Below are 23,877 nucleotides of genomic sequence, written 5' to 3'. Positions count from 1 at the left end.
TCCCCGAAACTATTCGTCCACAGTGTCGGGTGCATGCTGATGGAGGATGCACAGCGATTAGGAGGCTCCGATGTTGGTTGCCAGGTTGAGGAAGGGAGTAACATGAGCCTAGAGAGAGGGGGTGCCCAAGAAGGACAAGAAACTGGCAGTCATGTTCCCCCAGCCGCAGCATACTGCTAAGTTTGCTTCAGTGACGAGGAGGGAGGGGATGATGAGGTCACTGACTCTACTTGGTGCCTGATAGAAGAGAGGATGTCACATACCTGGTGGTTGAGCCCAGAATGCAGGGAGCAGCTTCTTGTATACTTCTGGCTCGAGAACCCCTGGTAGAGCTGACAGGGGCTCGGGAGTGCAAAGGGGCACAAGTGCCTGACAGGTAGCTGGTGCAGGGCTAGTCCGGACCTCTGATGTGACTGCAAGGAAGCTGGCAGAAGGTAGCAGGCGGGAGCAGCGGCCCCGCAGGAAACAGGCAGGAACCAGTAGCTTGGATACAGCAGACAGCAGGGAGATGTTCTGTAGTACAGCAGGAACAACTGGATACAGCAGGCTGCAGGGAGGTGTTCTGTAGCACAGCAGGAATGACTGGACACAGCAGGCTGCAGGGAGGTGTTCTGTAACACAGCAGGAACAACTGGAGACAGCAGGCTGCAGAGAGGTGTTCTGTAGCACAGTAGGAACAAGCAAGGTCAGGCAGGCTGAGTCAACACTGGTGGGCAGATCAGGTACCAAGCATAAGGCGAACAGTAGTCAGGGTGCAGGCCGGGTCGGTAACAGGCGGGCAGCAAACAGAGCAAGAAAGAGGCAGAAGAGACGTCAGAACAAGCCGAGATCAGAGACTGGCAGCAAGCAGGGGTAGTCAGGAACAAACCGGGTAAACAGGAATCAGGTAGGTAGTTCAACAAGTAGCAGGGGTCTCAGAAAACGCTGTAGACCACTGTAGACCGGACAGCAAGGCAACAAGGTGACGGTCTCCTTTAAATAATGCTTCTTGGCGCCAAGTGCCGTCACAAGGTGCGCGTACGCGCGTTGTCAATCGCGCATGCGCGTTCGCCAGAGGGCTCTTTTAATGGGAACACTGCGCACAGGTATTCTTCTGCCTTTCTGATTGCTGGAACGTCTTTCTTGACATTGCCCCCCTCCAAGAGGCAGCCTCCGGATGCCCAATTGAGCCATCTTACTTGGGTGAGATTTTTTAGAAGCCAGGATAATTTTTTTTGCATGGATGTTGGGCTCCGGTTCCCAAGAGTTCTCCTCAGGACCATACCCTTTCCATTTCACCAGATACTGGACTTGGTTACGTCTCCTCTTGCAGTCTAGGATGGATTTCACCTCAAATTCAACCTCCCCATTGATGAGTACTGGTTCAGGAGGACCGGCATTTTGGTCAGTGAAGTGATCCGGAACTGTGGGTTTGATTAAAGCTACATGGAAAACTGGGTGAATCAGGAATTATTCTGGTAGTTTTAATTTGTAGGCCACATTGTTGATCTTCCTCTTTACTGGGAAGGGACCCCCACAAATTTAGGGCCCAGTTTCTTAGAAGGACACGCCAGTTTTAGATTCAGGGTGGACAGCCAAACTTGATCTCCGGGTCCTAAATTAAGTTCCCCTTCTTCTTTTGTCAAACACCTCCTTATTATATTCCTGGGTCCTTGTCATTATCTCCTGAAGTAGTTTATTGTTTGTGTTGAAAAAATTTATAGTCTCTTGATCGCTGGTACTGAGCATCCCGGAATGTTGTTGGACAGGAACAAGGGGTGAAAACCGTAATTCTCAAAAAATGGAGATTGCTTTGTGGCAGAGTAGACAGGGTTGTTGTATGCAAATTCAGCAAGAGGTAAGAGGGGTGCCCAATCATCCTGGGAAAATGAGGAAAAACAACGCAAGTATGGCTCCAGCGTATGATTTGATTTTTCCATCTGGCCATTAGTCTGAGGATGATAGGCAGAGGAGAAGGAGAGGTCGATTTTCAGGGATCCACATAGTGCCCTCCAGAACTTGGAAGTGAACTGTACTCCTCGGTCCAAAATAATATTTGCAGGGATACCATGGAGTCTCACAATTTCTTTAATGAAGATCCTTGCAGTTTCTCCAGCAGAAGGAGTACCCCTCATTGGCAGAAAGTGAGCCATTTTGGAAAGTCCACTACCACAAGATGGTAGTATGGTTTTCTGAAGGTGGCAACTCAACAATAAAACCCATGGAGATAATCCTCCATGGTTTCTCTGGGACAGGTAGTGGCTTCAGCAGACCCCATGCCTTAGACTTCCTGCCCTTTTACTGGATACAGACGGTAGATTCCACGTAATTCCTGCAGTCCTTCGACAACTGTGGCCACCAAAACATGCGCTGGAGAAGTTCAGAGGTCTTGTGCACACCAAAGTGACTGGCCAACTCATGGTCATGGCAGAACTTAAGAACAGCAACTCGTACCTCCTGAGGTACGAAAATTTTGTCTCCGTACCACAATAAATCATCTTTTGTTTGTAGAGTGACGTCAGGCGGGGAGGGGACCCCTATGGAGGCGTGTTTGATCTGGGATAGCAAATCCCCTTGGAGCAAGAGAAATTTTCCTGAGGATAGGATGGTGTCTGGAGGTGAGGAGACTTCAGATTCACTGAACATCCGAGAAAGAGCATCGGGCTTGGTATTTTTCGACCCAGGCCTGTAGGTGTTATGGAACGAGAATCAGGTAAAGAAGAGTGCCCACCGGGCCTGACGTGGTTTCAACCTCTTGGCAGCTTTCAAATACTCTAGGTTCTTGTGGTCTGTATAAACAAGAATCGGATGTGCCGCTCCCTCCAAAAGGTATCTTCAAGTGCGGCCTTGATTGCTAATAGCTCTCGGTCACCTACGTCATAATTTCTCTTGGCTTCGGATAGTTTGCGAGAAAAAAATGCAACTGGGTGAAAAAGAGCCTTGGGTCCCTGTCTCTGGGAGAGTACTGCCCCAACTGTTATCTCCGAAGTGTCCACCTCAAAGATGTATGGTAGAGCTGGGTCAGGGTGTTTCACGACTGATGCAGAGGTAAACAGATCTTTCAAGGCTACAAAGGCCACCTGAGCTTCGGAAGAACAGTGGAATGGAGTGCCCTGCTTAGTCAACCTCGTGATGGGGGAAATTATGGTAGAAAATCCTCTTATAAACTTCCAGTAAAAATTTGTAAAGCCCACAAAATGTTGGATTCCTTTTTTTATCAGTAGGGGCTGGCTAGTCCAGAATGGCAGAGACCTTCTGAGGGTCCATTTTGATACCCTCCACAGAAATGATCAGTTCCAGGAACTGAATGCTCTGTTGTTCAAACACGACTTCTCGGGCTTTGCATACAGGCCGTGACATCGAAGTCGTGTTAGTACATTCTTGACATGTTCATGGTATTTGGCCAAGGAGGGACGGAAGATCAGGATATCATCCAAGTATACAATGACAAACAAGTCAAGATAGTCTCTGAAAATATCAAAGGGCATAACTAAATATTCAAAATGCCCAAACCGGGTGCGAAAGGCAGTCTTCCATTCATCCCCACTCCGGATACGGACTAGATTGTAAGCTCCACAAAGGTCCAGTTTAGTAAATATTGCTGCGGTTCCCAGTCTTTGAAACAGTTGAGGTACCAAAGGAAGGGGGTACTGATTCTTTATCGTGATCTTATTAAGTTCCCGATAATCTAACCAGGGGGGGCGTAGAGAGTGGTCTTTCTTTTCCACAAAGAAAATTCCTACTGGGGAGGTGGAAGGCCGAATGAACCCTTTTCCAGGTTGTCATCTATATAAGTCTTTAGGGTCCCTAACTCCAGTTCCGTTAAGGGATAGATTCTTCCGAAAGGAATCTCTGCTCCAGGGAGGAGTTCGACCGGACAATCGTATGGCCTGTGAGGAGGAAGAGTATCTACACCCTTTTTGCTAAAGACATCCAGGAAACTGTGGTAGACCTCGGGAACTGTTTGACGGGTCTCAGCATCTGCTTCTATGCATAATAAGGGAGATGGAACATCAGCAGTCTCCAGTAGGCATTGTTGGTGGCAATAAGGAGAGATGAAGTTGATCTTCCCTGAGATCCAAACTATTTGTGGGTTGTAAACCCTCGGCCTAGGCATGCCAAGAATGATGGGAAACAGTGGGGATTCGATGATATCTAGGCACAGTAGTTCTTGGTGTTTACCGGCAATGGTGGTAAGTAGTGGTACAGTTTCTTGTGTGACTGGCCCTGACTTAAGAGCTGAACCATCGGCCAGATGTACTGAAAGTCCTTTAGCTCTGGGCCGCAGAGGGACATGGTATCTGGTGGCAAAGGATAAGTCCATAAAACCGCTACAGGCTCCAGAATCAATGATAGCGGTGACCTGAGTATTCCCTCCTGGGAGCTGTAAGAGAATGGAAACAACTAGATGAGAAACATTGTTAAGCAAGGCAGGTGTAAGAGCAGGAGAGATGGTGCAGCACTTACGGAGCTTAGCAGGGCAAGTTCTCACATAATGTCCAGGTTCTCCGCAATAGAGGCAAAGGTTATTGGTCCACCGGCGTTGTCGTTCTTCAGATGTAAGTGAAGGGCGTAGCAGGCCTAGCTGCATTGGTTTTGAGGTTTCAGGGGTAGAGGTTACTGGAGCCGAGGAAGCAGAGTGAGGAAAACTAGGCACACGTGGGAGCATCCAGACTGGACGAGAAGGACCGGAAGAGCGCTCAGACCTACGTTCCCTTAGCCGTCTGTCAATTTGAATAGACAGGTTAATGAGGGCATCTAAAGTCTCTGGGATGCCCACTCGGGCTAGCTCATCCTTTAATGGTTCAGAAAGGCCCATACGAAATTGATAACGCAGTTTGTGTCGGAACTCCAACGCCTAAACCCAGATACGTAGTCTTCCGCTGGTCTACGGCCTTGCTGTAAGGTATGCAGAATGGCTTCTGAGGTGGCAGTCAGTTGTGGGTCCTCATAGAGCTGAGAGATGGCTTGGAAGAAGGTGCTCAAGTTGTTGAGAGAGGCATCCTCCTGCTCCAGGAGACGGTGGCGCCCATGACTGAGGTTCTCCCAACAGCAGGGAGATGACAAAGCCCACTTTGGTGGTTTCAAGAGAAAAAGTCCTTGGCTGCAGGGCGAAGAAAAGTTCACAGGCATTACGGAATGCTCTAAATTTACCACGATTCCCAGAGAATCTTTCAGGTGTGGGCACCTTGGGTTCAGGCGGCAACATCACCACTGAGGGTGCAGCAGAAGTTTCTGATGAGGAGGGTGCGGAGGCAGACAGAACCTGAACGTGTTCTTCCAGCCGGTTGTAACCCTCTTGCAGGTCTTTTACAGCCTGGGTAAGTCAAGCAAGATGACAACAGAGTTTGTCCAAAGGAGAAGCTCCCTGCGTCGGCTCAGACATGGCTGTCCGGTACTGCCACATACCTGATGGTTGAGCCCAGAATGCAGGGAGCGGCTTCTCGTATACCTCTGGCTCGAGAACCCCTGGTAGAGCTGACAGGGGCTCAGGAGTGCAAAGGGGCACAAGTGCCTGACAAGTAGCTGGTGCAGAGCTAGTCCGGACCTCCGATGTGACTGCAAGGAAGCTGGCAGAAGGTAGCAGGCAGGAGCAGTGGCCCGGCAGGAAACAGGCAGGAACCGGTAGCTTGGATACAGCAGACAGCAGGGAGGTGTTCTGTAGTACAGCAGGAACAACTGGAGACAGCAGGCTGCAGGGAGGTGTTATGTAGCACAGCAGGAATGACTGGACACAGCAGGCTGCAGGGAGGTGTTCTGTAACACAGCAGGAACAACTGGAGACAGCAGGCTGCAGGGAGGTGTTCTGTAGCACAGCAGGAACAAGCAAGGTCAGGCAGGCCGGGTCAACATTGGCAGGCAGATCAGGTACCAAGCAGAAGGGGAAGAGTAGTCAGGGTGCAGGCCGGGTCGGTAACAGGCGGGCAGCAAACAGACCAAGGAATAGGCAGAAGAGACATCAGGACAAGCCGGGATCAGAGACTGGCAACAAGCAGGGGTAGTCAGGAACAAACCGGGTAAACAGGAATCAGGTAGGTAGTTCAACAAGTAGCAGGGGTCTCAGGAAACGCTGTAGACCGGACAGCAAGGCAGCAAGGTGACAGTCTCCTTTAAATAATGCTTCTTGGCACCAAGTGCTGTCACAAGGTGCACGCATGCCCATGCACGCGCCGTCATTCACACTATCGCACATGCGCGCGCACCGGACGGCTCTTTTAATGGGAACACTGCGCACAGGTATTCTTCTGCCTTTCTGATTGCTGGAACGTCTTTCTTGACAGAGGAGGAGGAGGCACAACTCCAACGAGGCAGGATGTCGTCTAGAGGGCAGCTAAAGGGTAGCCACCCTACTGCATCACACCGCATAGCTCCGCAGGTGCAGGGCGCTGCTGACTCCCTGCTGATTTTGAAAAGTTCCTTGGTGTGCGCCTTTTTTGACGCGTGTGCAGCAGATCGCACCATTGCTGTTTGCAATCTATGTCTGAAGCGGATCAAGCGTGGCCAGAACAGCAGCTGCTTGGGCACCGCATGCTTGACCAGACATATGACAACCTCCCATTCAGTCCGTTGGCAACAGCACTTGAAAGACCCACATCAAAGAAAAAGGACGACTTCTCCTTACTCCTCATCTGGGATCTCCAACCCCACTATACCTCCAGTCCTTTCAAAAACCTGCACTGAGAGGAATGAAGGTATAGCAATAGGTGTCCCAAGTACTTGCAGCCAATCTGCTATCAGTACACCTCCATCTGATTTTAGCAGGCAAATTTCCCTATCCCAGTTGCTAAACCGTAAAAAGAAATTTGGTCCCAGCCATCCACATGCTCAGCTTTTGAATGCTAGCTTGGCCAAATTGCCAGCACTGCAACTGCTGCTTTTTCAGCTGGTAGACTCTGCCCCCTTTCATGAATTTGTGGAATGTGCTGTACCTTAGTGGCAGGTTCCAAAATGCCATTTCTTTTCATGGAAGGCTATTCCGGCTCTCTACTGGCATGTGGAAGGCAATGTTTTGGCCTCGTTGGACAGGGCGGTCAGCAGTAAGGTGCATATTACTGCTGACTCATGGTCTAGCAGGCATGGGCAGGGACATTACCTTTCCTTCACAGCGCACTGGTTAACTCTGCTGGCAGCTGGGAAGGATGCAGGACAGGATTCAGTATTGTTGGAGCTTGTTTCGCCACCATGCCTCCAAAAGGCAAGTGGTGATTCTGCCACAGCTCTCTCCTCCACCCCTCCTCTTCTTCTTCCTCTATGGCCTCTTCTGCAGATTTCTCCTCTGAACCAGCAGTGCTCCGTAAGCATTCAAGGGCCTAAGCAAGCACTCAGGCAAAAAGATGCCATGTGGTGTTTGAGTTGATCTGCTTAGGGGACAGGAGCCACACTGGGGCAGAGATTCTGTCAGCTCTTCAGGGGCAGGCTCAGAGGTGGCTGACGCCACGCCAGCTTCAGCCAGGAATGGTTGTATGCGACAATGGCACCAACCTTCTCTCTGCCCTCTGACAGGGACGCTTGACCCATGTCCCATGTTTGGCACACGCCTGAATTTGGTGGTGCAGCGGTTCTTGAGCAGGTACCCAGGCTTACAGAATCTCCTGAGGCAGGCTAGAAAAGTCTGTGGTCATTTCCGCCGCTCATACAATGCCAGTGCACGGCTGGCTGACATTCAAAGGGAATGAAACCTGCCCACCAAACGCCTCATTTGTGACATGCCCACCAGGTGGAACTCATCGTTGGCAATGTTGTAGCCATGCACTCGCAGCAGAGGGCCATCAATGAATACCTGTGTGAGTATGGCACCAGGACAGGGTCAGGGGAGCTTGGCTTTTTTTCGCCACGCCAGTGGCTACTGATCAAGGATGCATGCACTGTCCTGTCACCATTTGAGGAGGCCACGTGGATAGTGAGCAGCGACAATGCATGCATCAGTGATACTGTCCCTCTTGTCTTCCTGTTGGAGTACACGCTTTGTGGAATAATGGACAGGGCACTTGAGGCAGAACAGCAGGAGGAAGAGGAGGACTTCCTTACCTCTCAAGGCCCCCTTTATCCAGATAGCATTCCTGTGGGCCCGCCAAACACACAGGAAGAAGAGGAGGAGGAGGATTGTGTCAGCATTGATGTAGAGGATAACACTCAGCAGCAGTCTTCAAGGGATGTTTTTCAGTCCCCAGAAACCCAAGGAGTTGTACATGGTTGGGAGGAGGTAGTTCCTGACAACATCATCCTCAGTGACCCAGAGAACTCACAATTGAATGCGTCTGCAAACTTACGGTGCATGGCCTCCCTGATTCTGCACAGCCTGCGAAAGGACCCTAGGATTCATGGGATCAAGGAGAGGGATCATTACTGACTGGCAACCCTTCTTGATCCACGTTACAAGGGTAAGGTTGCAGAACTCATCCTGCCTTCGCAGAGGGTGCAGAGAATGCAACATCTTCAGGAGGCCATGAAGAAAGGTTTGTGCAATGTGTTTCCAGATCCTGGGAGGTTACAATTTCCTGGTACTGGACAATGTGTTGCTGAGGCTTCATTCAGTCAGAGGAAGAGCGGTGGAGAAGGTGGTCGGCTGACTGATGCCTTTAGACAATTTTTCAGTCCTCAGCGCCAAGGTCTGATTGGTTCAAGCAACCATTGCCAGCGTCTACATTACATGGTGCAGGAATATCTAGGGACAAGAGCAGACTTCTGTTCAAAGTATATAGTGCCTGGGGGGCCCCCCAACGCCATTTTTTTTAACATTTGGGTGCGGGGTTCCCCTTAATATCCATACCAGACCCAAAGAACCTGGTAATGGGCTGGGGGGGAAAACCATGCCATTTTTCTCAATGATTTTCATCTATATTGCCGGGACCCGACAATACATTACATCCGCAAGCAGTTTTAAATTACTTTTTTTCCTTTTGAAATGTCATTTTGCTGTGGTACTTTTCTAAACATGGGAAAACTGCGCCACTTTACAGGCATACTATAGACACCCCCCAGGAACTATATTTAAAGGAATATTTCATTTTTATTGTTTCACTTTAAGCATTCTTAAAATCACTGCTCCCGAAAAAACGTCCGTTTTTAACACTTTTTTTTGCATTGATACATGTCCCCTGGGGCAGGACCCGGGTCCCCAAACACTTTTTAGGGCAAAAACTTGCACATAAGCCTTTAAAATTAGCACTATTAATTTTTCACGTTCATGTCCTATAGACTTTAACAGTGTTCGCGTGAACAAACTTTTTTGCATGTTCGGATGTTCTGGTGCGAACCGAACCGGGGGTATTCGGCTCCTCTCTAGTGTTGGGTTTGCGCCAGACATAGCGTTTTCTTTGATGGCCAAAAAGTTCAATTTTTGTCTTATTAGACCAGAGCACCTTCCTCCATACATTTTGGGAGTCTCCCACATGCCTTTTTGCAACTCAAAACGTGCCATTTTGTTTTTTGCTGAAAGTAATGGCTTTCTTCTGGCCACTCTGCCATAAAGCCCAACTCTATGGGGCATACGGCTTATTGTTGTCCTATGTACAGATACTCCAGTCTCTGCTGTGGAACTCTGCAGCTCTTCCAGGGTTACCTTGGGTCTCTGTGCTGCCTCTCTGATTAATGCCCTCCTTGCCCGGTCCGTGAGTTGTGGTGTGCGGCCGTCTCTTGGCAGGTTTGCTGTTGTGCCATGTTCTTTTCATTTGGTTATGATAGATTTGATGGTGCTCCTATGGATCATCAAAGATTTGGATATTTTTTTATAACCTTACTCTGACTTGTACTTCTCAACACCATTGTCCCTTACTTGTTTGGAGAGTTCCTTGGTCTTCATGGCAGTGTTTGGTTAGTGGTGCCTCTTGCTTAGGTGTTGCAGCCTCTGGGGCCTTTCAAAAAGGTGTGTATATGTAATGACAGATCATGTGACACCTAGATTGCACACGGGTGGACATCATTTCACTAATTATGTGACTTCTAAAGGTAATTGGTTGCACCAGAGCTTTTTATGGGCTTCATAACAAAGGGGGTGAATACATACACACATTCCAATTATCAGTTTTTTATTTCTGAAAAATAGTTTTATGTATATATTTTACTAATTTTACGTCACTATCTTAGACTATTGTGTTCTGATCCATCACATATAATTCAGATTAAAAAACATTGAACTAAAGGCTGTAATGTAACAAAATAGATAAAAAGCCAATGCACTACCTTGTACATAAGCTGACAAGTGTAGCATAGTGTGTCGTAGGAGAAAACATGTTCTAGAAAGCTAGCGTGATGCAGACTAAAAGCGCTTCCCTCAGCAGGGGAGGTGGATCTGCCCCTCCTTTCTCCTGGATGGGGGAGGTCAAGTATACGCCATAGTTAATATCTATTGATGTAGCCATGTACATCTCTATAGTTAAACTTCTAACGGAGAGGCCACAAGGGTTTCTCTTCGGTTATACAGTTATCTCTTGAAGCTAAACGTATTGCACTACGGATGACCTTAGGATTATTGGATACTGTCTTGACTTTGGTTACTATTATAAGTAAAAATTTATCTGGAGACTGTTATCTGACCATTTCAGCCACATGTTTTCTAGTTGGCTTTTTGTACTTCTTTGAAATACTTAAAGTGGATGTAAACCCTGTTCATGAAATTTGAACTGAGCACATATATCTGCAGTGTTTTCTTATCTCTCTTCAAAGCGCTGGGTCCCGTGGCTTTCTCCTGCTCTGTTCTTCTGTTATCAGCCTGATAATTTCTGACAAATTCTCTGACACATGCGATAGAAGCAGGCTGAATGTATTATCACCTGCAGTAAATCACAAAGGCAGTGCGTTTTGAACACAGTTCAGGAAACAGACATGGAACATGCCTTTCAGGCATCGCATTCTCCAGTGTGACACTGTGCCTAGTGATCTTTGACTTCATCAATGTTGTTCAAGTAGATCTCCACCTCTCTAAGGTTGCCTACCCCGATATACACAATATATAAACCATATACTGTATATTGTAGAATTCATGCTATGCACAAACTACAACAAAGGTTAAGAAAATTATATTGTTAAGCTGTAATGCATCTAGAATAATGCATGTCTTTGCATTGCTAATTCATGTTGGATACCTTATGATTGCCATCTGCTATAAGAACTTAAATGAGAAGTATGGACTATTTTTAATTTTAGAAGCATACTTACATAATGATACGTGATCTTGCCTGAGCCTGGACCGACTCTGTGACGTCAGCCGCTTCAGCCCGTTGTCAGCTGAAAATGGTTCACAGGTAGGGATGAGCTTTGGGTTCGAGTCGAACATCGTGTGTTCAGCCGTTCCCTGAATTACGAACGATATGGGCTGTTCGCGCCAAATTCGAGTGGTGCGTCACGGCCCATAATTCACTGCGGCATCGCAGTGCATTGCTGGCTGATGATTGGCCAAGCATTCACTATGTCCCGCATGCTTGGCCAATCACAACGCCATCTGTACAGAGAGCCGTAATTGGCCAAAGCCAGGGTGACTTTGGCCAATTATTGCTCAGGGGGTTTAGTACACGCCCCACACGGATCTAGCTAAACTGAATACAGTGTGTATATATATATATATATATATATATATATATATACACACTGTATTCAGTTTAGCTAGATCAGTTCCTGTTATTCTCTTCCTACTGACAGGCAGGCAGGTGTTTTTACAGTATTTACAGCTACCTGAATAAAATTGCTGGTGTTCTTCTGATCCTATTAGTCCTATTAGCTACAGTATTTACAGTTAGTGTAGTGCGTCCTCTGCACAGTGTGCACCTAAAGCTACCTGAAGAAATATAGTAGTGTTCTTCTGATCCTATTAGTACAGTACCGCAGGCAGCTGCAGTATTTAGTGTAGTGCGTCCTCTGCACAGTGTGCACCTAAAGCTACCTGAAGAAAATGAGTGGTGTTCTTCTGATCCTATTAGTACAGTACCGCAGGCAGCTGCAGTATTTACAAGTTAGTGTAGTGCGTCCTCTGCACAGTGTGCACCTAAAGCTACCTGAAGAAAATTAGTGGTGTTATTCTGATCCTATTAGTACAGTACCACAGGCAGCTGCAGTATTTACAAGTTAGTGTAGTGCGTCCTCTGCACAGTGTGCACCTAAAGCTACCTGAAAAAAATTAGTGGTGTTCTTCTGATCCTATTAGTACAGTACCGCAGACAGCTGCAGTATTTAAAAGTTAGTGTAGTACGTCCTCTGCACAGTGTGCACCTAAAGCTACCTGAAGAAAATTAGTGGTGTTCTTCTGATCCTATTAGTAAAGTACCACAGACAGCTGCAGTATTTACAGGTTAGTGTAGTGCATCCTCTGCACAGTGTGCACTTAAAGCTACCTGAAGAAAATTAGTGGTGTTCTTCTGATCCTATTAGTACAGTACCGCAGGCAGCTGCAGTATTTACAAGTTAGTGTAGTACGTCCTCTGCACAGTGTGCACCTAAAGCTACCTGAAGAAAATTGGTGGTGTTCTTCTGATCCTATTAGCATCACAGGCAGCTGTAGTATTTACAAGTTAGTGTAGTACGTCCTCTGCACAGTGTGCACCTGAAGCTACCTGAAGAAAATTGGTGGTGTTCTTCTGATCCTATTAGTACCGCAAACAGATGTAGTATTTACAAGTGAGTGTAGTGCGTCCTCTGCACAGTGTTCACCTAAAGCTACCTGAAGAAAATTGGTGGTGTTCTTCTGATCCTATTAGTACAGTACCGCAGACAGCTGCAGTATTTACAAATTAGTGTAGTGCGCCTCTGCACAGTGTGCACCTAAATCTACCTGAAGAAAATTAGTGGTGTTCTTCTGATCCTATTAATACCACAGGCAGGCAGCTACAGTATTTACAGTTAGTGTAGTGCGTCCTCTGCACAGTGTGCACCTAAAGCTACCTGAATTAAATTGGTGGTGTTCTTCTGATCCTATATTAATACCACAGGCAGGCAGCTACAGTATTTACAGTTAGTGTACTGCGTCTTCTGCACACTGTGCACCTAAAGCTACCTGAAGAAAATTGCTGTTGTTCTGGTCCTATTAATACCACAGGCAGGCAGCTACAGTATTTACAGTTAGTGCACTTTGTCCTTTGCACAGTGTGCACCTAAAGCTACCTGAATAAAATTGGTGGTGTTCTTCTGATCCTATATTAATACCACAGGCAGGCAGCTACAGTATTTACAGTTAGTGTACTGCGTCCTCTGCACAGTATGCACCTAAAGCTACCTGAAGAAAATTGCTGTTGTTCTGCTCCTATTAATACCACAGGCAGGCAGCTACAGTATTTACAGTTAGTGTACTGTGTCCTCTGCACAGTGTGTACCTAAAGCTACCTGAAGAAAATTAGTGGTGCTCTTCTGATCCTATTAATACCACAGGCAGGCAGCTACAGTATTTACAGTTAGTGTAGTGTGTCCACTGCACAGTGTGCACTTAAAGCTACCTGGAGACAATTGCTGTTGTTCTGCTCCTATTAATACCACAGACAGGCAGCTACAGTATTTACAGTTAGTGTACTGTGTCCTTTGCACAGTGTGCACCTAAAGCTACCTGAATTAAATTGGTGGTGTTCTTCTGATCCTATATTAATACCACAGGCAGGCAGCTACAGTATTTACAGTTAGTGTACTGCGTCCTCTGCACAGTGTGCACCTAAAGCTACCTGAAGAAAATTGCTGTTGTTCTGCTCCTTTTAATACTACAGGCAGGCAGCTACAGTATTTACAGTTAGTGTACTGTGTCCTCTGCACAGTGTGCACCTAAAGCTACCTGAAGAAAATTAGTGGTGTTCTTCTGATCCTATTAATACCACAGGCAGGCAGCTACAGTATTTACAGTTAGTGTACTGTGTCCTCTGCACATTGTGTACCTAAAGCTACCTGAAGAAAATTAGTGGTGCTCTTCTGATCCTATTAATACCACAGGCAGGCAGCTACAGTATTTACAGTTAGTGTAGTGTGTCCACTGCACAGTGTGCACTTAAAGCTACCTGGAGACAATTGCTGTTGTTCTGCTCCTATTAATACCACAGGCAGGCAGCTACAGTATTTACAGTTAGTGTACTGTGTCCTTTGCACAGTGTGCACCTAAAGCTACCTGAATTAAATTGGTGGTGTTCTTCTGATCCTATATTAATACCACAGGCAGGCAGCTACAGTATTTACAGTTAGTGTACTGCGTCCTCTGCACAGTGTGCACCTAAAGCTACCTGAAGAAAATTGCTGTTGTTCTGCTCCTATTAATACTACAGGCAGGCAGCTACAGTATTTACAGTTAGTGTACTGTGTCCTCTGCACAGTGTGCACCTAAAGCTACCTGAAGAAAATTAGTGGTGTTCTTCTGATCCTATTAATACCACAGGCAGGCAGCTACAGTATTTACAGTTAGTGTAGTGCATCCTCTGCACAGTGTGCATCTAAAGCTACCTGGAGACAATTGCTGTTGTTCTGCTCCTATTAATACCACAGGCAGGCAGCTACAGTATTTACAGTTAGTGTACTGTGTCCTCTGCACAGTGTGCACCTAAAAATACCTGAATTAAATTGGTGGTGTTCTTCTGATCCTATATTAATACCACAGGCAGGCAGCTACAGTATTTACAGTCAGTGTACTGCGTCCTCTGCACAGTGTGCACCTAAAGCTACCTGACGAAAATAGCTGTTGTTCTGCTCCTATTAATACCACAGGCAGGCAGCTACAGTATTTACATAGCAAAAATTGGGTTCCGATTAATAGTGAAACACCCAAAAAGGTTGGCACCACATCCCTGGAGGAAATTCAAGTAACAGTAGGGAGGATTAAGGGATGGATTTTAACGGTGCAAGGTAATCCACAGAAAAGAAAAGTAATAAGTAAAAAAATATAATGTTTAATTAACATTCAAGGTTAAAAAACATATAGAGAACACATGTTTTATATGTATTGCAGTGTTTATATAGTTACGGTGGTCACACAGGACACAAATATATTTTTTAGATGATATGACCGCATACTAGCCTGACATGTTGCGCTGAATTGCTTTCTCAAAGGATATGCAGGCCGAAGATTAATATCATCCAACACTTTACAATTCTGAAGATAGAAACACAGAAATATAAGTGACAAATTATAGAGATACATAGTGATCATATTTTTCAAAGTGCAAAGTTATACAGAGAATCAGGAAAGAGCACAGTGTCCACTGGACATAGCACAAAGGGTGCTTACCCCACAGTGACTCTATCTCAGGTCAGTCAACGCACAACCATCAACTAGCACTGAAGCCCTGACATGGCCATGTCGGTGCAGTCACAGGGAACAGAAAGGTAAAACTAAAAATGAAGCAAAATACAAATATATGTGAGAGACTACACCTATACACCTATAAATATGTATTTATAGGGGGCAACTGACAAAATTAAATTCTAGCTCAATCAAAAAGGGACAGTAGCCCAGAAATTCAATTAGTACTTTCTTTTAAACTGTTAATTAACAGAACATATTGGTGGGAGGAACACTTCAGAACATCTGCTAATGATGATTGCAGGGGATTATTCTGGTGGCTATTAAATAAAAAATATATATAGAAATAGGGAGTAATTAACAAATATGTTGTGTATACATGGCCATGTCAGGGCTTCAGTGCTAGTTGATGGTTGTGCGTTGACTGACCTGAGATAGGGTCACTGTGGGGTAAGCACCCTTTGTGCTATGTCCAAAGGACACTGTGCTCTTTCCTGATTCTCTGTATAACTTTGCACTTTGAAAAATATGATCACTATGTATCTCTATTTTTTGTCACTTATATTTCTGTGTTTCTATCTTCAGAATTGTAAAGTGTTGGATGTTATTAATCTTCGGCCTGCATATCCCTTGAGAAAGCAATTCAGCGAAACATGCCGGGCTAGTATGCGGTCATATCATCTAAAAAATATATTTGTGTCCTGTGTGACCACCGTAACTGTATAAACACTGCCATACGTGTAAAACATGTGTTCTCTATATGTTTTTTAACCTTGAATGTTAATTAAAAATTATATATTTTTTTACTTATTACTTTTCTTTTCTGTGGATTACCTTGCACCGTTAAAATCCCTTACTCCTCCCTACTGTTACTTACAGTATTTACAGTTAGTGTACTGTGTCCTCTGCACAGTGTGCATCAAAAGCTACCTGAATAAAATTGGTGGTTTTCTTCTGATCCTATTAATACCACAGGCAGGCAGCTACAGTATTTACAGTTAGTGTACTGCGTCCTTTGCATAGTGTGCACCTAAAGCTACCTGAAGAAAATTGCTGGTGTTCTCATACTAATAATACTACAGGCAGGCAGCTGATTCTGCTAGCAGCAGTATCAGTATATATATACATCCCAGCTTTGTGCAGTTACATCTCACTGCAGGCCATTAGTATGTCTGGAAGGCCAACAAGGAGAGGCAGACAGTCACAAGCCAATAAAAGAGAGCAAGCGGGCTCTGTGTCTAGAGGCAACAGTGATGGTCGTAGAGACCGTGCATCCTCATCAGCACATGGCCGTGGGACACGCTTGTCCTTTTTTTCGGCAGCTGGCCGTGTTGAGCCGTAACATGCCGAAGACTTGGTAGAGTGGATGACCAAGCCGTCCTCATCCTCTTCATCCTCTCTCACCCAGGCTCAGGGTACTTTGTCTGGCAAAGCAGCTGCCAACGTGGCCTCTTCCCTCAGCTCACTGGCATCAGTCACTCCTTCCCTAGCCCCACCATGTCCTCCTGAGGGGTCCCCCGAACTGTTTGACCAGAGTGTTGGGTACATGCTCCAGAAGGATGCCCAGCGTTTTGAAGACTCAGATGATGGTACCCAGCTAGAGGAAGGCAGTAATGTGAGCCCAGAGAGAGGGGGTGCCCAAGATGGACAGCAATCTGGCAGTCATGTTCCCCCAGCTGCAGCATACTGCCAGCTTTGCTCCAGTGATGAGGAGGGAGGGGATGATGAGGTCACTGACTCCACATGGGTGCCTGAAAGGAGAGAGGAGGAGGAGGAGGCACATCACCAACGAGGCAGGATGCCCTCCAGGGGCCAGCTTAAGGGCAGCACACCGACTGCATCACACCGCAGAGCTCCGCATGTGCAAGTCTCTGTGCGTTATTCCAAAAGTTCTTTGGTGTGGACCTTTTTTGAGATGAGTGCATCAGATCCCACCGCTGCTATTTGCAACATATGTCTCAAGCGTATCTCGTGTGGCCAAAACATCTCCTGCTTGGGCACCACATGCTTGACCAGACATATGTTGACCTGCCATGCAGTTCGTTGGCAAGCATACCTAAAAGACCCACACCAAAGAATAAAGAGAACCTCTCCTTGTTCCTCATCAGCTGGGATCTCCAACCCCACTATACCTTCAGTCCTCTCTGAAACCTGCATTGAGAGGAATGAAGGTGTAGGATTAGGTGTGTCACAGCCAAGTACTTGGGGGCAATCTGCTATCGGTACACCGACATCAGATTGTACCAGGCAAATTTCCCTGCCCCAGCTGCTGCACCGCTGAAAGAAGTTCGCTCCCAGCCATCCACATGCCCAGTGGTTGAATGCTAGCTTGGCTAAATTGCTAGCACTTCAACTGCTGCCTTTTCAGTTGGTAGACTCTGCCCCCTTCTGTGAGTTTGTGGAATGTGCGGTTCCTCAGTGGCAGGTTCCCAAAGGCCACTTTTTCTCACGGAAGGCGATTCCGGCTCTCTACCGGCATGTGGAAGGCAATGTCTTGGCCTTGCTGGACAGGGTGGTCAGCGGTAAGGTACATATTACTGCTGATTCATGGTCCAGCAGGCATGGACAGGGACATTACCTATCTTTCACCGCACACTGGGTTACTCTTCTGGCAGCTGGGAAGGATGCAGGACAGGGTGCAGTAGTGTTGGAGGTTGTTCCGCCACCGTGCCTCCAAAATACTACTAGTGGTGATTCTGCCACACCTCTCTCCTCCACCCCCTCCTCTTTTTCTTCCTCCATGGCCTCTTCCTGTGCTGATTTGTGTTCGGAACCAGCGGTGCTCCGTAGGAATTCAAGGGGCTATGCAAGCACGCAGGCCAAAAGATGCCATGCGGTGCTTGAGCTGGTGTGCTTGGGGGACAGGAGCCACACTGGGGCAGAGATTCTGTCAGCTCTTCCAGGATCAGGTTTAGAGGTGGTTGACGCCACACCAGCTTAAGGTAGGTATGGTGGTTTGCGACAATGGCACCAACCTCCTCTCCGCCCTCCGACAAGGACAACTGACCCATGTGCCCTGTTTGGCTCACGTCCTTAACTTGGTGGTGCAGTGGTTCTTGGGCAGGTACCCGGGCTTACAGGATGTCCTGAGGCAGGCCAGTAAAGTCTGTGTGCATTTCCGCAGGTCATATAATGCCAGTGCTTGGCTGGCTGACCTCCAAAAGGAATTTAACCTGCCCAAGAACCGCCTAATCTGTGACATGCCCACCAAGTGGAACTCAATGTTGGCCATGCTGCAGCGGCTGCACACGCAGCAGAGGGCCATCAATGAGTACCTGTGCGACTATGGCACCAGGACAGGGTCAGGGGAGCTTGGTTTTTTCCCCACACCAGTGGGCCATGATCAGGGATGCATGCACTGTCCTGTCACCATTTGAGGAGGCCACGAGGATGGTGAGCAGTGACAGTGCATGCATCAGTGACACTGTCCCCCTTGTCCACCTGTTGGAGAACACGCTGCGTGGAATAATGGACAGCGCACTTGAGGCAGAACAGAGGCAGGAAGAGGAGGACTTCCTTAGCTCTCAAGGCCCCCTTTATCCAGACAGTGTTCCTGCGTGCCCGCTGATCACACAGGAAGAGGACGAGGAGGAGGAGGAGGAAGAGGAGGATTGTGTCAGCATGGAGGTGGAGCCTGGCATTCAGCATCAGCAGCAGTCTTTAAGGAATCATTTACAGTCCCAAGAAACCCATGGACTTGTACGTGGCTGGGAGGAGGTGGCTGCAGATCATGTCATCCTTAGTGACCCAGAGGACTCCGGACCGAATGCCTCAGCAAACCTACGCTGCATGGCCTCCCTGATCCTGCAAAGCCTGCGGAAGGATCCTCGTATTCGTGGTATCAAGGAGAGGGATCCATACTGGCTGGCAACCCTCCTTGATCCACGTTACAAGGGTAAGGTTGCGAACCTTATCTTGCCATCGCAGAGGGAGCAGAGGATGAAACATCTTCGGGAGGCCTTGCAGAAAGGTCTGTGCAACACGTTCCCAGAGACTGGGAGGTTACAAACTCTTGTTCCCGGACAACGTGTTGCTGAGGCTTCGGTCAGTCAAAGAAGGAGCGGTGGAGAAGGTGGCCGTCTGACCGATGCGTTCAGACAATTTTTTAGTCTGCAGCCCCAAGGTATGATCGGTTCCAGCAATCATCTCCAGCATCTGTCTTACATGGTGCAGGAATACCTAGGGGCAAGATCTGACTTGGACATCTTTCCCACCGAAAATACTCTGGGTTACTGGGTCTTGAGGATGGATCACTGGCCAGAGCTTGCACAGTATGCAATTGAGCTACTGGCCTGTCCTGCATCCAGCGTTCTTTCGGAACGCACATTCAGTGCTGCTGGAGGCTTTGTAACCGATCACAGGGTGCGCCTGTCCACCGACTCGGTCGATCGACTGACCTTCATAAAAATGAATCAGTCTTGGATCACCACCAGCTACCAAGCACCTGATGCTGATGTAACCGAATAATTTTTTTTTTAATGTGAGATCCCTTCAAGACTGCCTATGCTGATGCTGAGTGACTATCCTCTTCCTCCTCAATGATCATGCTGATAGCTTGTAAGAATATTTTTGGTTCTGGGCGCCACCCAGGGGTTGTGAGGGGTTGCAGTGTTGTGGCACCAGCACCAGTGTCTAAGGCCCAATTTTTCAGCGCCTGTTTAACAGGGGCGTGTAATTACAATTTTTGATGCAATACTTTGCAGCAGGGCTCCTTCCTGCGCTCCAACTAGAGTATCTGTGAGGGGTTGCAGTGTTGTGGCACCAGTACCTAAGGCCCAATTTTTCAGCCCCTGTTCAACAGGGGCATGTAATTACAATTTTTGCTGCAATATTTTGCAGGAGAGCTCATTCCTGCGCTCCAACTAGAGTATCTGTGAGGGGTTGCAGTGTTGTGGCACCAGTGCCTAAGGCCCAATTTTTCTGCCCCTGTTCAACAGGGACATGTAATTACAATTCTTGATCTAATATTTCACAGCAGGGCCCGTTTCTGCGCCCACCAACTGTGGGGACTTACAGTGTTGTGGCACCAGCACCACCACCACCACCACCAAAGGCCTAATTTTTCTGCCCCTGTTCAACAGGTGCATGTAATTACAATTCTTGATCTAATATTTCACAGCAGGGCCCGTTCCAGCTCCCACCAAGAGCAACTGTGAGGACTTACAGTGTTGTGACAACACCACCACCACCACCAAAGGCCCAATTTCTCTGCCCCTGTTCAACACCTGCATGTAGTTACAATTCTTGATCTAATATTTCACAGCAGGGCCCGTTTCTGCACCCACCAAGAGTAACTGTGAGGGCTTACAGTGTTGTGGCACCAGCACCACCACCACCACCACCAAAGGCCCAATTTTTCTGACCCTGTTCAACAGGGGCATGTAATTACAATTCTTGATCTAATATTTCACAGCAGAGCCCGTTCCTGCGCCCACCAAGAGTAACTGTGAGGGCTTACAGTGTTGTGGCAACACCAACACCTAAGGCCGCAATTTCTGCAGAGTATATAGGGCAGGCCCCTACTTTCAAACATCCAACTTACAAATGACTCTTACTTGCAAATGGAAGGAGACAACAGGAAGTGAGATGAAATCTACCCCTAGGAAGGGAAATTCTCTCCTGTAAGAGTTAATATGGTAAAAACGTGTCTCCTCTCCACTGTTGCTTTATCACCAATCCTTGTTTCAGTAAAAACCCTAAATTGTCAAAAAACATTTGTCATTGGGATAGAAAGTGAGGTGAAATCTTCTGAAGAGGTGCACAGACAGCAAAACAAATGTCACAGGGGTGATAACCCTTCCCTATGTTTTCCAAAAAGCTTAAAAATAGATTTTTTGGCTGGAGCTACACTTTAAAAATGTACCAGTTCAAAATTACAAACAGATGCTACTTAACAACAAACCTACAGTCCCTGTCTTGTTTGCACCGCCTGTATACTGCTGTTCAGAGTATATAGGACCTGGGGGCCCCACGCCTTTCCTTTTTTTAATTTGGGTGCAGGGTTCCCCTTAATAGCCATACAAGACCCAAAGGGCCTGGTAATGGACTGGGGAGGCGGGGGGGGGGGGGGGGGGTACCCATGCCGTTTGTCTCACTGATTTTCATCCATATTGCTGGGACCCGACATTACATTAAAGCCGCAAGCAGTTTTAAATTACTTTTATACCTTTAAAAATGTCATTTTGTGCAGGGACTGTTCTAAGCATGGGAAATACGCGCCACTTTACAGGCATACTATAGACACCCCCCAGGTATGATATTTAAAGGAATATTTCACTTTTTTTTTCACTTTAAGCATAATTAAAATCACTGCTCCCGAAAAAAAAGGCTCTTTTTAAAACTTTTTTTTGGATTGATACATGTCCCCTGGGGCAGGACCGGGTCCCCAAACACTTTTTAGGACAATGCCATGCAAATTAGCCTTTAAATTTAGCACTTTTGATTTTGAACGTTCGAGTCCCATAGAATTCAATGGGGTTCTAAAGTTCACGCAAATTTTCTGTCTGTTCGCAGGTTATGGTGCGAACCAAACCGGGGGGTGTTCAGCTCATCCCTAGTCACAGGAGTGCAGAATGAACTGCACTCCTGTGATCCACAGGAGAAGTACAGTCAAACAAGCTTTGCCTGTACTTCGCCTTTAATGCTCACTAGTTTATAAACATGTACACTCAGATACTTATTATAAACTCGTGCCATTGACACATATATTGCACCTGTTCATTATAGGTTTTTTGTTAGTTATTCTCTTTTATAGCTTTATCTTCATAGCTCCTGGCCTAATTATTAGGCCCATTCCCTCTCTTGACTTTCTTTCTTTGTGTGTCTTTTATTACTGCTTTTGGAATTTCCTGCTTTTTAAATTTTGCCTGTCTGACTAGTTCAGTTATTTTAAACACACCTTTATTTATTGAATCGCTTGAAAATACATGTGATTATGGTATTAGTAACAAAGTAACTAATACATGAAAATCATTGAATCTGAATCTCATGAATTAACAATTAAAAAAAAAAAAAACAAGTCTGTGTATTTAGCTGAGCTATAGTAGGTAGGGAGTTTCAGATGCCATTGACATGCATTAAACTGTGTAATTCTACTGTGCATTCTGGCTGTCATAGCCTAAAGTTGTTTGGTAAAATGTATTCCAGTAAGTAATATTGGCAATATAGGAGGTGTGGCACCCTTTCAATAGAGGAAAGTTAGGCATTATGCTACACTACTGTAATTATAGGGTTAATTGTGCTCAACTTTTTTTCTCAACAAATCAAATATTAAACCAAGTAAATAAGAGAACGGGTCAATGGAAGTTGTGTTATTTCTACTAAGTAGGAGTTTCTTTCCAGAATTGAGTAATATGCTGGCAACTTCCAAATATATGCTCTGCATTAGGACCGCAGTTTTACTAACAAGATAGCTAAAAATTGCATTGTGAATGGCGTTTGAATGGAGGCTTTATTTGTAATATTTAATATAAGGTTTTATATAAGGAATTTATTTGCCAAGCTGAAATACTACATATCACATGAAACAAGTGGCATGTTTGCTGCTATTATTATAAATGTTTCTGCTATCGTTAGCTCCTAATTTGACAAATTCTGCTCCTAATATCGCTTTTTCAAAAAAGGACGGTCCTGGTTGTACTTCTTTCTCTCTGTAGCTCATCAGCCAATACAAAAGGGGCCATTTAGTCTCAGTAATTAATTGGAGGTGCTGATTCAGTCTGTTGGGTGAGTTACAAGTTAATCAGAGGCTGATTATACCTTTAAATTGGATAGACAGATGGCTTCCCCAATCCCCATTAATTATAGTTCCTGTTTCCAGCTAATCTAACAATTTTCTATGTGTGGCTAGGCGAATCTGCGTTCAATTCTCTAAGGGTTTGGCAAATCCTGTCTAAAGATATTTTGAAAACACTGTATAGTAGGGAGAAGGTTATTTCACGGGGCTTTAAAAGCACCACTGACAATACATGCTTGGGGTTGTATTAAAGATGTTAAAGTGCCTTCGCATCCGTGGGTTCTGGGCCTAAGTCATTCAGTTCCTTCACAACCAGATGGGCTCACTGGTGGCAGTGGACCCCACTCAATGTCTCTTGGGCCTATTTCCTGACACTGACATGGATAAGCACATGCTTACTAGGGATGGGCTATCTGTTTAAGTCGAACATGAGTTCGACTCGAACATTGGCTGTTCGCCCATTCGCCGAACAGCGAACAATTTGGGGTGTTCGCGGCAAATTCGAAAAGCCACGGAACACCCTTTAAAAGTCTATGGGAGAAATCTAAAGTGCTAATTTTAAAGGTTAATGTGCAAGATATTGTCATAAAAAGTGTTTGGGGACCTGGGTCCTGCCCCAGGGGACATGTATCAATGCAAAAAAAAGTTTTAAAAATGGCCGTTTTTTCGGGAGCAGTGATTTTAATAATGCTTAAAGTGAAACAATAAAAGTGAAATATTCTTTTAAATTTCGTACCTGGGGGGTGTCTATAGTATGCCTGTAAAGTAGCGCATGTTTCCTGTGTTTATAACAGTCCAAGAGCAAAATAACATTTCTAAAGGAAAAAAAAGTAATTTAAAAGTACTAGCGCTAGTGCCGGCTATTAATGAATTGTCGGTCCCGACAATACACATAAAAGTAATTGAAAGTCATTTCAAAATTCCAAAATTCCATTACCAGGCCCTTTAGGTCTGGTATGAATAT

The sequence above is a fragment of the Aquarana catesbeiana genome, linkage group LG02, assembly GCF_042186555.1.
Source record: "Aquarana catesbeiana isolate 2022-GZ linkage group LG02, ASM4218655v1, whole genome shotgun sequence".
In the NCBI taxonomy this organism is placed as follows: Eukaryota; Metazoa; Chordata; class Amphibia; order Anura; family Ranidae; genus Aquarana; species Aquarana catesbeiana.
The sequence above is the reverse complement of the archived record's forward strand: the minus strand, read 5'-3'. Positions refer to the sequence as shown.